The 17,921-nt window shown below is 41.2% G+C and overlaps 1 long non-coding RNA gene across 1 annotated transcript; it reads left to right on the plus strand.

Annotated features, from left to right (window-relative positions):
• Positions 1–1,598: 1,598 nt before the first annotated feature.
• LOC113489907 lies at positions 1,599–16,537 on the plus strand. The gene is made up of 4 exons (XR_003400108.1): positions 1,599–1,708; positions 9,056–9,070; positions 13,788–13,794; positions 16,527–16,537. It is a non-coding gene; the product is annotated as an uncharacterized LOC113489907 (long non-coding RNA).
• The last annotated feature ends 1,384 nt before the right edge of the window (positions 16,538–17,921 follow it).

The following is a 17,921-nucleotide window of genomic DNA, read 5'->3' on the forward strand; positions in this document are numbered from 1 at the left end:
CAGAAAAGACCAGGGTGAATCTTAATATTGTGTCCATGCAATGGCTTGGGAGTGGTCTGTGAGGTGTGATTTCAGTGAAGGGATCTTAAATACCTAAAGGGCCTTTATGCTTCAGCTTGCACTGATTGTGGTCCAAAAAGCATCAGACACAGCCATGTCACTGGCTTTGGTGGGGACCTAGGTCTGGCATAGAAAAAGCATCAGGAACAGGGCATTCAGACTGCTTGTAGGAAAGGTGAGCCCAGACTTGTGGGTAGCTCTATTGCAACTAACTTTTGGTATTACAACAGCAGGATTGCTCCCAATGGGGTGACAATGGGGTAACAATCATGCAAAGTCAGTGGCTGTCAGGACAACTTAACAAGTCACAGAGAAGTTCTCTCCTAGTTTATTATGCATTCTTCCAGCCTGTATTGTGTAAGTAATCAGCCCTCCTCTCTAGTACAAGTGTAAAAGGTATAACAACATTTTAGGGCAAGATCCCATCATTTGTTTAGCATAATCCAGCCCACAGGATGGTGAAAACCTGAATGGCAGGCTCTGAATGCAAATGAAAGGGGTATGACCAAGCTTAAGAAGTACTGGAAATATGTGTCAGGACATACACTAGGAACTGGTCAGCTACTGGTATAGTGCAAGGATGGGAGTGGGGAGCAAAAGATGCAGTTCAGAAATCTGTATTGTATGATTTAGGACAAAGAGCGGGAAATATACATCATTAAATCATATACTGAAGTATAAATTCTTAGATCTGTCTGAGGTTAAACTGTGCTAGACTAAAACTTTTTTCCATACTAGGGTCATATTTCACTCTCAGCTTAGTTACCTCAGAAGATTGTAGGTTTTGTCATGCAGTAATCAAGGGGCAGAGCTCATCTTTTTTATTAGGAAAACCCGAGTAATTTGTTTACTGCAGTAGGTCACAGCAAAAGAGTAGAATACCAGAAAATACTTCAAACAACCCTCCCCTTCAGGACAAGGTGCAAGAGGCATGTTTATCTTCTTTTCATATTAATTTTTTAATCACTCTGCTGTTAATGAACCATAGTAAATTTTACTGACTACACAATGTTATAAACTGACTTCTTAAAATTGGCTTAGTCAGAGTTCCCAATTTCTTTATTTAGCAAGCGGCAACAAGTAAAACAGCGCTGGGTGGCCAGGGAGTCTCCTGCTCCAACAACGGCCCGCACCCTCCAGGGCACTCTGTTTCACTCTTATACTACAAAGTATCACATAGTCATTATACACCTATACATATTCATTACTTGAACCCGCCTACTCCTGCTTCGTATGGTAATTAGCTTATCATTCCTTTACGCTTGCGCAGAAGTTGTTAAAACTACGGGCAGGGGTCTTCAAATCGTGGGGGGTGGTCTTCTGGGAGGAAGGCCGTAGGTCCTCCTTGCAGTGTACTTTTCACCTTGCGCTTGGAATGTGATGATCCTCTGAGATTGCAGTGTTCTTATCAGTCTAGGCCCAGTAATCTCTTTGCATAATGAAATTCAAGGTCGTGAACATCCTCCTGTTTTATTCAATTATGCGCCTGCAATTCTCCACATCTTCTGACGTACAGATGCTTCTTCTCTTGTACACTATCATGTTAGTTCAATTAAGCATTTGCTGTTAGTATTACACAATATGCAATAGTTCATATTACAGTTCGCTGAATTTGATGAACAGACGGTTTACCACCTATCACACACAAGTTACCTCAAAAATATCACCAGTTAAAGAATAAAGTCTATTATGAAGAGAGCAGAAAAAAATCATTGTGCTTATGGAGAAACATGGTCTATTTACAAAGAGCCTGCATGTCTTCTACAAAGGGAAATCCTGCCTCAGTAATGTCCTAGACTACTAAGAAGGTATTAATAAGCACATGGGTAGGGGGGCACTCATGGAGATAATGTGTTTCTACACCAAAAATTACTAAGAAACTATGTTGCCATGAAGCTGAAGGAGCTGGACTGAAAGCAAGTTAAAGGATACAAAGGTAAGTATAGAAAGCAAAACTTAAGAGTCACTTTTTAAACTAAAGATGAGTGAGCAGTGTTGTCCCCCAGGGATCAGTACTGTCATTGGTGTTATTCCTGAAGGTTGCAGTAAGTAACAACATCTTTTTGCAAGGACTTGAGGAACATTTGTTGGAAGATATTCTCAGTAAACAAGCTGTAGCATGTCTACTGCTAGTGCACCTCGAGCTCCTTAAAATGGTACCTAGCCCCACACTCCTGCCTTCCCCTCTGGAGGCAAAGAAACAGCTGAGCACCTCCGCCTGTCAGAGCAGCTGTCTCCACATCAGAGGAGATGTGGGAATGGAGACATGTTCATCTCCCTTTGTGCCTGTGTGATGCCCAGCACAGGACTGGGCAGTGTTGTGTGACACAGTTTCTCTCTCTGTGATGTCCGAGATCTTCATCCCCGGATGCTGTGACTCCTCTGAGAGCCTGGGCTCTGGAGTGCACAAGGATGGCTGCAGTGCCTCTCAATTCTCAAGTGCTATGGGGCACATTTAAGCCCAGCTGCCCTGGCAGTCCTGGGACTGTTTCCAATTTAGTAACCATTTAAATTCCTACCTAAGGAGCTTTGCTGCCTGTATGATGCTACTAGGTAGTCATACAGCCATACAAAGTATATTTACTTCCTCTAGAGTTAAGGAACCAATAACAGCTACTAAATGTTAAACTCCAAAATATTTTAGCAAGACCATTGTGTTCTGCAGCAACTGTCATGGACATCAGCCTTTGTTCAACAGCCTCTTTATTCATGATACTACCAATATTCCTTAAACCCAAGAAGAAATAAACCCCAGCATAATTAATATTTTACTAATCATTACAAAGTTTTCAGTGTTCCATAACTCTATCTCAGAAATACTAATTTTCCATTTCTGACCCAAGTCCTGTGCTTTCCCAAACCACTTTATTAATTGCATTATTACCCAAGACATAAAAAGACAACACCATTTTAGCCAATTGCAAAGACATTTTTTTTTAAAGTTCACCAAATAAGTATAGTGAACACTGCAGAGAGTTATCCAAGTCAGTAACATATAGTAGTGTTCCAGCTCCCCATTTTCTCAACTGTGCTATTCTTAAGGAACAAAAACAGTGGAGTAAACCCTGTGATCTGGCCTTCAAGCTAAAATCTGTCATTGAGACGTTACAAGGCATATCCAGACCCTGAAGAGCATCGTAAGCGTGAAAGCAAAGGTCCCTCCACAGAGCGATCTTCCACAAATGAGGTAATGTCCGAATGCTTCTCTGGCACTAATGCAGCCTCCCTCTCCTCTAACTATCCTTCTGTACAAAGCCCTGCACCAGGCACAGAGGCCAGGATAGCTGCTTTTCCAAAGAAAATTGTTCGTACTACACTCACAAAGGTGAACCTGCACAGCTCTAGAAATATCCCAAAGTTTTCCAGTTGAAATAGGTTTAAAATCTCAAGTTTAGGGAGCAGGTTGAATCAGAATGTTTTGTTTATCCAAGGCAGACAGTTAAAAAGTATTTGAAGATTAAAGTAGAATACAACAATACCCACTGATTATTATTCTCAGTAACACTGAACTAAGGTATTGGTCACAAATAATGACCAAATCATTGTAAATATATTAGGAAAGCCAGAATCCTATATGGTTTGCCCTTACAGACAACATTTTTTAACATGAAAATTTCAGTGCAGTCTAATGCCAATGTATTCCAGGTTTTGCCTAATCCTATCCTCAGTAATGTTAAATACCTTTGTAGAGTAATCCAGCCTCTCTAACCCAGTTAAAACAACATGAAGAATTTGGTGCTACTTGAAACAAAATGTTTCTCTGCGTATTCCAATAATGCAGTTCTTCAGTGACATAGGGGTTGTGCAGGCGCAACCCTTGAGGACCATGAAAAGATTAAAATCAGCTCTACAATTGTGCGTAAGAAGGACAGCTTCGTAATTTGTTTCAATGAGCAATCACATTATCGACAGCATGCTCATACTAGTGGTGCTCATAGTGTGCAGTCTGGGTTTCTCTTATCAAAATTGTTAGTGAAACACCCAGACTCTTTGTTTCATTCGTCTGTAAGAAAAAAAGGCCTTACATATTCTTTGCATTTTCAATTTACTGCTTTTCATTCTTTTTTTATTCCAGTGCTGGAAGGAAAGCTACCATCAACTGCCTCATCATTTCTCAATTTAAAAAAGCATTAGGGTCTTCTTTTTAAATTTTTATTACTGTCTAAAATTTTGATTAAAAAGTGAGATTAGTGTATAAACCAAATAAACATTTCTACATTTCTGGTAGACATGCAACTTACTGTCAGATTTCAATATTAACAAGCTCTAATTCATCATGTATACTCTCTTTAAAGTTACTAACATTCCCAGTAATACTTTTGCATCCCTTTGAAAAACAAGTCAGAGCCTGCCATCCTAACCACTGTTGTCATTAGCCTCTTCTAAGCCAATAGCAGCTCCAGATCAACGTTTTGCAGGGCTCACCAAACATGTGCTCCAGCACAGCAACGCCAACAGCACAGCTCCCATTTGTTTCAAGTCAAGGATCACTGGGCTACAATTAAGGGGTTTTTTAAGTCCCTTCCAAAATGCTTTTTATGCCCAAGCATGAGTTCAGCCTGCCTGTGCTGTGGGGCTGGCTAGCAGTTGCAAACAGGGAGCAGCATAACCACACTAGATATGTAAAGCCTGGATTTTGCACAGAAACGCTGATGGGCATCTGGCATCTGCTGCTGAGAAAGTCACAGGCTGCTCTGAGGTTGCCACAGGGATAGCAGAGCAAAACTAGCACTCACGAGCACAAAAATAACCAGCACAACTAAGTGCACATGCTCATTTCTGCATTGTAGCCTGAGGTACCCTGTGCATCCACCACCAAGGCAGAAAGAAAAAAGAACCAAAGCCTCCTTCGCACCTCCCCTCTTTCCACCTCCCACTGATCTGCCAGGCAGGAGCTCGTGGTTGCTGCAGAGTGCTTGCAGCATCTTGGAGGCAGGGAGAAATGGCAGCAGCTGGGACCACTCAGACGCCTTCCTTCTATTCCTCCCTGCTTCTGACACCCAAACTGCAGAGTACACTAGAGTGGAATGTTAAGTTTGGCCCGCTGGTCTTCAGTTAGGCACAGACCACAGGCTCCAGGAGCAGCTCTGCAGCACCTGTTACAGATATTCTTAGGTGCTCATGATGAATAAATTGCTTTTTGAGTGATTTTCAACGCACACACAGATACTTAGGCAATGTCTCTCAAGATGGAAACAGTCTCAGAAACTACTCAGTGGTGGTCTAATACACTCTGTGCGTCACATGCCACTCCTATGGACAGATAGGATGCTGCATGCTGTGTGCATCAGGCAGAGCCAGAGGTTTATCCATTTGTGACCATCACCTTAGCAAGCAGGTATTAGAATTTTGTAAGCATTTGTATTTGGTTTCTGGGTGTATTTCTGTGTATTTGGTTTTGGGTTGGTTTTTTTTTTTTTTTTAAGTCTTAATTTTCCCGTTGCATTTGCACTTACTCTTTTAAAAAAAAGACTTAAACTTTGTGCCCTCTGTCACAATTTTCTCCTTTTCCTTGAGTATCACCTGGATCATTTTTACTTATGAGAAATACTTTTTCTTAACATAAAAAACCACTTCAGTAATAATGATGTCCACTACTGGGAAGCAGGTTATCTACCTTTATCAGACAGATATACATACTGTTTCTGCTGTCTAGAAGACCCTACTCTGGTATATATAAATAATTTGAGTCACAGATGCATTGACATTACAAAGATGCATTAAGAAATGACACAGAAGTGCTTTCAAACTTGGGGACCATGGACCATTCTGAACTGCATCTCCTTTTCAGGACCTTTCACCACCTGGACACTACACTAGAAGGGGAAAAAGTAAACCTTTTGCACATCTGACCTTTATGACACCACCAGTCTCCACCAAGCCTCCAAGAAAGGCTTCTGCCTAATGAACTCATGCTCAAAGCCTCCCAGACCACATACGATTGTCAATACTTAGACATGCTCTGAATAATTTTGCCCACTATATAGTTGGTACAAAGCTAAGGAGCAGAAAGAGGAAAAAAAAAAAGACAAACTCTCCACTCCTCTGCTTGGGAATGGCAGTCCTCTTTGAGGTCCACATCAAAATCTGCTTCTAGATCTAAATATCTGCTTATTATTCAAATCAAACATTTCCTTTCCTAAATCACACATTCTGGGACTGGCCTATCACTGCAATATTAGGATGCCCAAAAACATGTATTTTGTACCTATACAAAACAAAATCCTTTCAGAAAGTTCTCTGGGGTCTTCCTCCACTTGGCAGGCTCTAAAGGCACAGTTGTCTCAAGGTAGGGACCTGAGCACAGCCCAGCACCCCGCAGCACTGAATACAGCTCCTGGGAGGGTTCCCATGTTGTCAAGAATGCTGAGGATACCTTGGTGGCAGCTCTGGGGAGGCCTCAGCCCCAGATATGACAGCAAGGCTGAAGGGAGCTTGTACAGAAGCAGCATGGCTTCCACATGAGTGGCAGAGGGCATTTTTTCTCCCCATAAAAATAACAAAGATTCTTCTGCAGAATATGTAATCCTGGGAGAGGAACATCTTGTACATCAGGGTGCTGTGGTGTGAATGTAACATACAGAATGTCAGCTAAGAACAAATCTAGTCTCTTGCAGGTAACTAGTTCTTCAATCTGTATTGTCTAATACCTGGTATGTATGATGGCAATCCTCCCTCACCTTCACAGCCAAGTTTCCTGGACAGATTAGAACTTGCAGGCTGTGAGAACTGAAAAGCACAGACTGTGCTCCATGTATATGTGTGCACATACAGGAGAAGAGACAGGGGGAAGGAAAAAGTCTTCTCTGAGCAGAACTTGTGACCTAGAGTAACCATTCAAAATTATTTTGTAAAAAAAAGGAAACACACACAAAAAACAAAACAAAACAAAACAAAACAAAACAAACAAACAAAAAAGAACCCTCAAACAAACAAATTAATAGAAATTTCAATATTCACAAAGCAGTAAGTCCAGAGCAGGACATCAGGGTTTTGTACACTACAAATGTGAAGCAAAGGGGTGAATGGGCTGTGCTGGCTCACTTGTTGCCTATGTGTTCACAGTGCAGTGTCTGAAACCTTTTCCTTTGTTTTTTTTTGGAAGCACCAGAAAACTTATCAATCAACTAGGAGCCAAGATAAACCAGGTTATGGATGTCATTAAATACACAACCTGCTGACAGCCTCTGTATGTTTCAAAATGATCAGAGACTGGAAGGACTGGATCAGATTCACAGTAGATAGCAACTCAACATCTTTTAGAAGGTCGGCATGGAAACAAATGCCTGGTCAGGGATCCAGGTTCTCCCTCTTCCTGAGAGACCCTCAGGTCCTTCTCAGACACAATGTTCAAGCAAGCTCCCCCTAATAGACTACCTCATCTTGGCACCCCACACGCATCCTCCAAATGGCTGCATCGAGCACATCCTCGCAGCCATGAGCTCCAGGGGCAACCACCTCCCTGTGGGGACTTCTCACTGCAGGGAACATGCCCCTGGCTCAGCTGTGAGTTTCGTATCTCCCTTTGGGGTGTGGGTGCACGTTTTCATCAGTTTCACTGGCTATTTTGGCAGTAGCTGACTTTCCTGATCATGATATTACATGGTGTCACATCCCAGTTTCTTGGGATAATGACTCAAATTCGCTGATTCCCAGGTCAGGATTAAGGTGAAATGACACCAAGGATTATTCAATTCACAAAAATCAGTTTTTATTGGCCCACAACAGATATTAGCATGAAACTTTGTCAATGAGGCTTGCAACTTCTGCAATAGGCAGTAAACTTACACTGACTAGCAGCAGATCTTATAACACACACCAACAAGTCTTAAACATACCCTGACAAGCCTTGTCTTATATATGGGGATACAGAAAGAGAACGAGAGAAAAGGAGAGAAAGAGAGAAAAAGAAAGACAAAAAAGAAATATTTCACCAGTCCTGGTTCCATCATTGGTCCAGCCAGCCTAGTGGTCCAATTCCAAAGGGGTGCAGGCACCTGGAGCTCTGACTCATGTCCTCTTATAAATCATTGCCCCTCCTCCAGATGGGCACTTAGATTCATTAGGTTAATTAAGCATCATGCACAATCTGTGCTTCTCAAATTCTTCTTGCTTTGGTATGCGTAGTTTGTACCTTCAGATTCTTCTGGAAAGAGGTTGGTGGGCTTGGGGGTCATTGGGAATTTACTCCCACCCCTCCCTGCAAGTATGACCATTGTCTGACCTTTCCTTTTGGCTGAAAATGGCTTCTGTATTGGCTCTTTACAGAGTTGCTCAAGATAGGGAATTTCAGCCCCAGAAAAGTGTGATCCCACCTCCACAGGACCCCCTCCTCCTGCTGGGTCTTCCTGCCATTACCTGCACAGCCCCAGTGTTTTGACAGAAACCATTTCCTTTACCAAAGTTCTTTATCCGATGATTTGAGTCATTATGGTTTCATCAGACTGTCACAGACAGCATCTCCTGGGTACATAGAGCTTACACCACCACAGGAACACCATGCTCTCCCTGTTCTCCTCCACCTCGCTGCCCACCATTTCTTCCCCCACCAGCCATACCTACTGCAAGCACCAGTGTCCCAAGCTGTCCCACTGCACCCCACAGAGTGCCCCACACTGGCACTGCCCTGGCAGCTCCGTCCTGGCCCTGCTGCAACCAGGCAACCCAGTGTTGGGGAAGTGGCTCCTTCAGAGGATGAGAAAGAACTCTGAAATCTGTATCAGGAGGGAGAATAGCTTTTATCTCCTCAGCAGACTGCAGCAGGGCTTTCAAACCATATATCTGCTGAGGCAGTACTACTTCGTGCTGTTGGCTCCTTGCACCAGAGTGAAAAATGTCTGTCAGGCTCCTGCAAGGATGTGGAGAGGATTTTATGGGCCTTCTGTGACAGGAGGAGTGAGATATTACTCCTTGTGGTGGATGTTATTGCTGTTAGGGCTTTCCATAAGTAGGACAGCTGTCCTGGCCTCAGCTGGTCTGAGGGCAGAAAGGGCAGCACCCAGCTCTGACAGTTCTGGGAAGGGGTGTTTCAGGCCCTCTTCTCCCCTGCATCTAACTCTCCCACAGGAGCTAGAAGGGGTATCCAGGCCCCATGCTTTTAGGGCTTTTTATCCACCTGCAGCATCACTCCCTCTGTGCACAGCACTGAAGGCTGTGTCTCATGGCAGCAAGAGAAGGGTGAAGGATAAGGGTGGAGCAGGAGGCAAATCCACACCTGGAGAAAAAAGCAAGGCCAGGAAGGAGGGAGGGAAGGAAGAGGCAATCTCCTGGGGTTGCTCAGCATGCAAAAAATTAGGGTCTCTCGAAAGGACTGAGGAGGGATTTTAGGGATTTATAGACTGTTATCCCTGAGGATAGAGGTACGGGGCTCCTCCAGGAAGGGAATAGGAAAGACAGAGTTTTGTTCCTTGGATGAAGCAGACACAAGGGCCCCATAAGAGCCATGGCAGCGAGGCTTAATTGGTTTTACACTATTGTTGAGAAGTGTGTTAAGTAAAAAAGTTTTATTTGCTCTTCATTTAAGGAAAGACTCTTCACCTCTGATGTGAAGTACATTGTCTTCTGCAAGCTCTTTCTACTCCTCTGCATATTTCTAGGCTAATATATCCTAAAATAAGTTGTTGCCTTTACAATGCATGTACTCTTCCTTAAAGTCTATGCTGAAGAATTACCCCAGCAGGCTTTCTGTTCTGGAGCTTGATGTTAGCACGCTGCATTTTCCCTAAGCTCTCTGGCTCAGCAACTTTATGCCATATACAGCAATAGCAAGTATTAATAAGGAGTAGGCAGAGTGCTTCGTCTCCCTTGGCAGCTTTTTCAACACCAAGCCAATACCAGAGATGTACAACTACCCACTGTAAAAAAAGAAACTTTGGGGGGTTTTTAGTGCTTCTACTGATATATGAAAAGAGAAACCCACTGCAGTGTTTAGGAAGGAGCCAGGGTACTTGTTTTATGGCTACAAGCTTCATTGTTGAAAGGACTCAGAGCCAGCAGCCTGTGGGTCAGGATACCCTGCTGCAGAGCTGGCAGTGGAGGGAAGGCAGCAGGAAGGGGCCAGCAACCCCATGGCAGGGCACAGCAGGAGGGTTTGGGCTCACCTCTCCCTTCACCTAGACACACAAGACACACAATCTGGCTCTTCTCAAAACAGAGTTCTCTGGGCACCAACCTTTGGCTCTCCACCTTCACATGTCCTTCTGGATTACAAGAGCAAAACTACTGGGTAGGTCAAGAGAAAATTTCTCCCTGTCCAAGAAAACTAAGGTGCATAAATACTGATTAAAGGCCATGAAGGCAGAAATGGACACTGACTGAATCCATCGGTGCTTTCCTATTTTAACTAGCTTCAGTGACTTCAGTCTCTACTCAAGAAAGATTCCTTACTGTCTTGTGCCATATACATACAGCTGATCTCTAAAGAGGAACATACTTAAAATATATATTTAAATTATCGAAACAAGATAAACCTTTTTGTTTGTTTGTTTGTGTGTTTTTTCCAAAATATTGATGTGGATTAATAAAAGGATTCATTTCAGCATCTCTCTGTCTATGTCAGAATACCCACATCCTCATCTCATGAGTTTATTGTTCCAAAAGTAAGCTGTATTAAATTCACAATTAATTACTGTGATTGTGACAAAAGCCTTCTAGGCAAATTTTGCCTAGCCATAACCAATACTAATGTTTCATTCTTCATATTAAGACTTCATTCATATAAATATGTTCTTATTACAAAATTTATGTTTTCTGAAACAACACATTTTCATCTGAAGCTAATAAAAAGGAAATCTCCCTTCCCCATTATTGAGAACCACATTCAACCTTCTGTATATTACTGCTCTGTAATTTTAGAAAGGACTAACCTTACATAATCTGTTTCACTAACATCAATATATTCCCTTTCAACCTCTTGTAGTATGAAACTTCCTGGATAATTAACCTTGAAATATTTGGGCTGTAAATGGAGAAGCCAACTCAACCAGAACTACAACTGTGCTACTGGAACCGCAGCAATAAACACAGACTGTGCCTCCCTTCAGTTTTCTTTCCCTTGAATCTCCTTTCAGGAAATTTACTGGTGTAATAATTTAATTTACCTGAGTCATGCTTTTTCAAAATTTTGCCCATTTAGATGTGCTACTGTATTTGGGTCCTACTCTAATCAATAGCTCCAATCAGATTTCTATGATTAAGTGCTCCTGAAATGCATCTGCCTATGGTTGGTATTTTTCATACAGATTGTGTAGCAAAATCAAGACTTAACAGTCTCTGCTTTTTCACCATTTAAATCCTCAAAGTATAGCTATTCTATAACCTTACTAAAATACTCTCTCTTGCTGTTCCTTACATTATTTAATTTGCCAGGGCACTAAGTTGCCCTCCATTAGGGGGAACATCAACATTTAGCATAAACAACCCACCATCTATATTTTCCTTTTCAATATTATGCATTGCAAAAAATAATTTTCTTCCTGAAGTGCTAAGGCTTGGACAACTGGCCCAAGCCAGAGTTGACCTATAGATGAATCCTGTGTATTTTATAACTGATAACCTTTGTGCCAGTAGGTGTTGTACTAAGTTATAACAACACACTCGTGCTGATGTAAAAAGTGCTAAAGCATTGAAGTACTGAAGCCTGAACAACAGGCCCCAAGCCGAAGCTGCTAACTTAGTCTGTAATCATTAACAAAGTGTGTAAGGTCGCTAGTGAAAGATGCAGCTTAGACAAAATATCATCAGTAGTGAGAAGAGAATGTATCCAACATCCCTTGTTTAGCCTTGTCAAGGCTGAGAACCCAAGTGTCTGGCCTTGTTAGAAACTCCCCTGGTCTCTCCCCCTGAGCCCTGGACAGGCTTTGGGTGGAATCCAACAGGAGAATGAAACCAGAAATTTTTTGCTCAAAACAAAGGTGACAGCTATTCTGGCCTGCCAATCTCTGGTATATAAGGCTGGACCCGCTCACAGGGACTTTGGCAGCCTCACCTACGGATGGATGCACCGTGTAGGATTTCCCACTGTCCGGGACAGGCTCTGCAAACCCTCCCTGCAGCTGGGGCTGCCCAGCAACTGCGGGGTTGGACGATAGTAACATGCAAGTGGTGATGTATTTTTCTTAATCTCCATCCTCTCTCTCATGTAGTAATGATTTGATGCATTACCCTGTATTTTCCTGTTTGCTGCTTTAAGTGCACTATTCTGCTTTTTCTTACAGTATGTTTTCTGTATTACACAGTTTCATTGGTTATCACCAGTAAAACACACCTACTCTTTTCACTCTGGTGTCTGAGTTTAATTGGTATCCTTAATCAGCAAAACACTTTCAAAGCAAATAATTAATGTTTGCTTTATTCCCACTTTTTTTCATAGATTTTAAGAAGGAACTGATTTCCTTCCTACCATCCTCATTTTGTTAAACATGGTTCTGCTTTCTGAGTACATATTTCCAAGTATTAACAATGTCACACAGGAGCTGGTTGAGTTAACAATACAAGTACACAACCTGTATTCAAAATAACCTTATGATAGGTGTTCTAAACCAGTTCCAGATTCATGTTACCCAACAGGGTTTTTTTTTCTAATCAGAAATATGATTCACATCCTATATACTAGTATAAGGGAAATTTAATATCTAGATTTTGGGCTCTAGTTTTGTGGGTTTAATTTTTTCCCGAGTATACCAAAGAGAAAAAAAATAGCCTTCAAAACTTAAAGACTTCACTATTTCTGCTGACATTTATAGAAGGGTCTTACAGTGCTTAAATGGAAGTGTTTGGGTTGGTTTACTAGGTTTAGTTTATCCCACTAAATGAGGAAATCTCTTTTCACTTTTATGGGACTTCATGATATCAAGCAAGAAAAGCAACTTGACTCACTAGATTTGAGTCAGTAAGGGGTGGGAGGGAACTCCCCATAGGCAGCTGGTCATGGCATGCTTAGCTATTACCTGACTAATGCTGATGGGATATAAACCACCTCCAAGTGATATGCAATGGCAGCTTTGGAGAGTAGATATAAATGTTGTGCTGAGAGTGAGATGCATAGAATTATTTTTGTTACACTTGTTTTAAAAATAACAAATTGTTGCAGTAAGGTAAGAATTACTGGAAGCAGGTAAAGCTAAGAGAAGAGAGAATTCTCAGATGTTTGATAAGCAACATGCTAAACATCGAGAGGCCAAGGAACCTGTACATTTTGTAACATAAAAAAGAGCCCATTACCAGCTCTTTGCAATTAAAGAACAATTCTGACTCTCCAAAAGCAAATATTCTCCTCATTGGATGCCAGTGATACCTGTTTGAAAAAGGTTTCACCCAAACACTGAAGAAACGGAACTCACTAGTTAATTAGAGAACTTTAAAAAGCCACAGTTCCTGACTCAGAAACACCTTCTCATTCTTGAAAGGGATGTTGTAATTCAGATAGATGCTGGTAAAAAAATTATTTCTTACCCAGAGCATCTTTAGATGGCAGTATGGTATTTGCACATGAATGAAGGCAAAATAATACCAGTTATGTGCCCACTTTAAGTCAGGAGCAAGAAAAATGCTAAAAAGAAACTGTACAGGATAAAGAGTTACAAGTGCTCACATCTATCACTTCAACAGTTTGGTCAGATGAGGAGAAAACTCTCAAGGTTAAGGCTTTACCAAAAATAAGATGAATATTATATATATAAAAATATATAATAACAGTGAAAACACACCTCATTACCAGCAGAGAAAAGCAGGTATGTGCCTACTCATCCATACAGTAAGAAACTGTTTTTCTTTCCAGAAAACAGCTCTACAGAAGCTCCTTATAAATGGTTCCTAATCAGCTGCTGCTTCTCCAAAATGAGTTAGGGATAATGATGTGCACCTGGAGTTAGCAATACTTCTTGTAAATGTCTTAATAACTCCTCTCTCAGCATTTGGCATGGGGTACAGGCAACCTCAAACTGCCATTGCTGAAATGGCCAGGTTGGAGAAACTTAAACTGCTGATTCTTACACTACCAGTAAAGAAAATGGTGGAAGATGTGATCAGCAGGGACACGTAGAGCCACATTATTCCTACCAATCTAAACTCTCAACAAAAGATCTTGGATAACTAAAGCATATAGCAAGCACGGGAGAACTGTTGTCTGCCGAATGACAACAAGCACAGTGAAACCCATTACAACTCCACCTCATTACCACAGCAGTATGTCTCATCTCTCAGGCTCTCCAGGGAGATCGGATTTCCCCTGTGCTCTGTGGAAAGAGAGCAAAAAGAGACTGAACAAACTTAATCTCACAATTAAAGCTCAATATCTGAAGATCTAGAATCAGTAATAAAGTAGCCAGTCCTCCTAGGTTTTGTTGAAGTCCATGCTCCTCTCCCACTGTGTCACTATGGGCATGTGAACCGAAATCAAGTACTGGTGTGAGACAGCTCTGGGCTGAGCTGTGAAAGGAGGAGTGTAACAAGAGCTGAGACTTTCAGGTTGTCAAGTGCTTACAGAAGATCCTTCTGAATAATTTCTGTGGTGTCAGTAGACTAAACATACTGTCTGGCCTGCTCTGGGAATGGCTGTGTGTTGCCCCACCAACCTCTGCAGCAGCATTATTTGGCTTTGTATAGTCTGGGCTGTACATACCCTACAGGAGGAATATGAACCTGGATCTTGGGATGCATTGAGCACCTAAGGGCAGTGCAGGCATAACCTCTTCTTTCTCAGTGAAGGTTCTTTTCAAAACAAAACACAACCTCAAAATAACATCTTTATCACATACTTAAAAAATACATGTTATTCTGAAACTATGGTAATATATACTACATAAGTGCCCAAGACAAGCCCACAGATCTCTGCTCTGTTGCTTTGTATATTCCTTAATGCTTGTAACTCAGCTGACTTGGTTTAAAGGACTTTTGTAGCGATTTTATAATAGCCATAATACTCTGCATCACATGAGCTAGAAAAAAACTAGATAAACTTTATACTATTGCTATTATTCCAGACTGAAAAAGAGGTAGAATGAAAAAGAAATGAATTTTGTAAAACAGTGCTACAATTCAGCAATATCTGGCACTGCAATCCTATCACTTACATGCCAATTCTCCACCAAATTGGAACTAATCATCAGGCATTGCATACCTTTTTTTTATTATCATGTATGGTGTGTTTTGAGTCTGAGACAAGGGGATTGAATATTTGTAGCATAGCAATTTTCCATTATCATTTTTGTTCTCACCACTACTGTTCCAATACTGCAGACACACTTGTGCACCAAGAAAAGCTTGCAAGCATTCCTCTGATAATATAAAGATGGGATTTGGGCATGTGATGGACTCACAGGCTTCTTCACTGCAGAAAATACTGTCAATGAAACTGCAGCACCACCTCTGAGTTATTCTGATCAGAGATTTTGCAATTTGTCTTAGGGAAGAGTTTGTGCAGAATTTATCATAACCAGTCTAAGCCGCATCATCCTTCTACTCCCAAATGTTACAAGAACAAAACAAATGCAGTACAAACACCAGCACAACCTTCAAAGGACAGAAAAGGAACACATACACTCACTTAAACTCATTTATTTACACCCAACCTGAGATGAGAACACCCAAGTTAAAGTGATTAAATGAAAAGCGAAGCCAGCTGGCATTAGAAATGTTATCACTGATAAATAATGCCAAGCCTTGAAACTATCAACTGTAACTGGATAGATCCTGAAGTCCTCATCTGGTCCTTTAATGAAACAAAGCTAGCATGGAAGAAAAAGGGATTTATTTATTTTTTGTGCTGTATTTTGTGGAGAACAGAGAAACCCTAAGTTTTAACCATAAAATGCATAAACTGGAGAAACAATTGATCCTTGTGTGAACTAGAACATCCAAGAAAGCCTGACTAGAGAGCACTGATTTTATACCTGGTACTGCACGTTACTGACAACGCCTACAAGCACCTATATCTTACTTCTTTTTGTCAATTGATTTCTGTGCTTCATCCTTTGCCTGTTACAATAAAAGCAGCCCAATAAGGGGAGCAAGTGGTTTCTGGGATTTGACAGGCTACTCCTCCAGGAGCAACTGGTAGGCCAGGGCTGTGTCATCCAGACATTTGCAGCTCCTGGCACTTACATGGAGTTTTTAGTGAAAAAAAAAACAAAACAACTGGTTAACACAAAGAAAACTTCTCATGTAAATACTCAGGATTTGACAGTAATGTTGTTCATTGGCATCAGTGGGATCCTTGGTCACAACTAGAGACAAGGTAAGAGATAGACTTCTCATTGGCTTCTCAGCTGGGACTTGGAGGTGGTTTTGCAGATCCCACTGGAGTAATGAGTCTCCTGTCAGGACTACCCTGCTGTGGTGTAGGGAATTTACTGCAGGGAATTCACTACAACAGAGAGACAGAAGAAGAAATTAACTGTTAAATGTGCAGTTAGGACAGTACCTCAGTAGATACAGAGGTACAATTCCCTGCACCAGATTAGGTGGAGGAGGGACATTGAACATGGCTCTCACACAACATTGCTGTCTCAAGTAACTACCTCAGTTTAACTGGCTGTTGACAGCTTTCATTTTTTCCTTTATATTTTCACAACAATATTCAGACATCTTGTTTTCAGGGTAATTGATTTCAGCTCCTCTGGTGATTATCCAGCTGCAGTCCCCTCTGCCCCTGGAGCATCCATTTTTGTAGTATCCACACCTAAAGTTGGTCTTTTTTTCCATGAACACCACTGGTAGAGAAGAATCAAGTGATTTGCATTTTTGCTGATAGCTTTAGTGCTCAGGTTGTTGTGAAAGCTCCAGCTGAAGACAGATCCTTTGGTTCCTTGAAGTCTGTCAAAATCAGTGGGAGTCTTCTCATGATCCTTCACTCAGTATAAGTGATGATCTGCCAGGGAAGCTCTTGTGAATTTTATTTTCTTTTTTTTAAATCCCTCAGTCGGTCAGGCCAGGCCTCCTAGACACTCCTAATAGTAAAAGACAAGGTTTTTTGCTGTATCCTCAAGTGGAAGGTGTGCACAACACAGGAGTGTGACAATTCACTGAACTCACATGTAGACACTGCATACTTAATGGTAAAGAGATACATTAGTTTCAATAATAACATAAATTAAAATTAAATAATAACAGATCAAAGATAGCAATACTTAAGTACTACACATATTTTAATATAAAAATTAAGTGACTTCTGATGTATTTTCATGGCAAGAAGAAACATAAATCAATTCTTAAATATCTGTTTAAGAGCTTCACTTATCTAAACTTACAATCAAACTGAAATGCCTTTCACCATACAAGAAAAGTCTAACAAATTAGAATCCTTCCAAAAGCTTTGGAGAATATTGAAAATTAAGTAATAACCCATTTTTCTAATATAATTTTAACCATTATGAAATATTTAATTCTGTAGATTTACAGATCTTAAAGCTAAAAGCTATTAGGAGCATCAAGTCAGAACCTCAGCATCTTGTGTCCTGGAAAATGGCCTGGTCTTCTTGTAAGGAGGCTGGCAGACAGAGTCCATCACATTCCTCAATTAATTGTTTCAATATTTAGTTATGTATTCCTTTAGAAATGTTAGATTTATTTCTGGTGTGAATTTCTTTGTCTTCAGCCTCCAGCTATTAGATTTGACTATGCTATTTTCTGCTCAATTAAAGAACTGTTAAAAACCCATGTACTGTTGTGTCAACGCAAAGGGAGCCTGGCTGCTAGAGGAACATATGTTGAAATCTGTTGTGCTTTAGTTTATGTTAGTTTTTCCCATGGCATCTCTCCATGCAATGAAACCAACCTGCACATAATTAACATCCCTAAAGTAATGAGGAACAAGAAGATCCTCCTGGGAAGGTGGAGGTCGAGGCCCAGCTGAGCTCTGCTGA

The sequence above is a fragment of the Athene cunicularia genome (genome assembly GCF_003259725.1).
Source record: "Athene cunicularia isolate RWA chromosome Z unlocalized genomic scaffold, athCun1 chrZ_part1, whole genome shotgun sequence".
NCBI classification, from domain to species: Eukaryota; Metazoa; Chordata; class Aves; order Strigiformes; family Strigidae; genus Athene; species Athene cunicularia.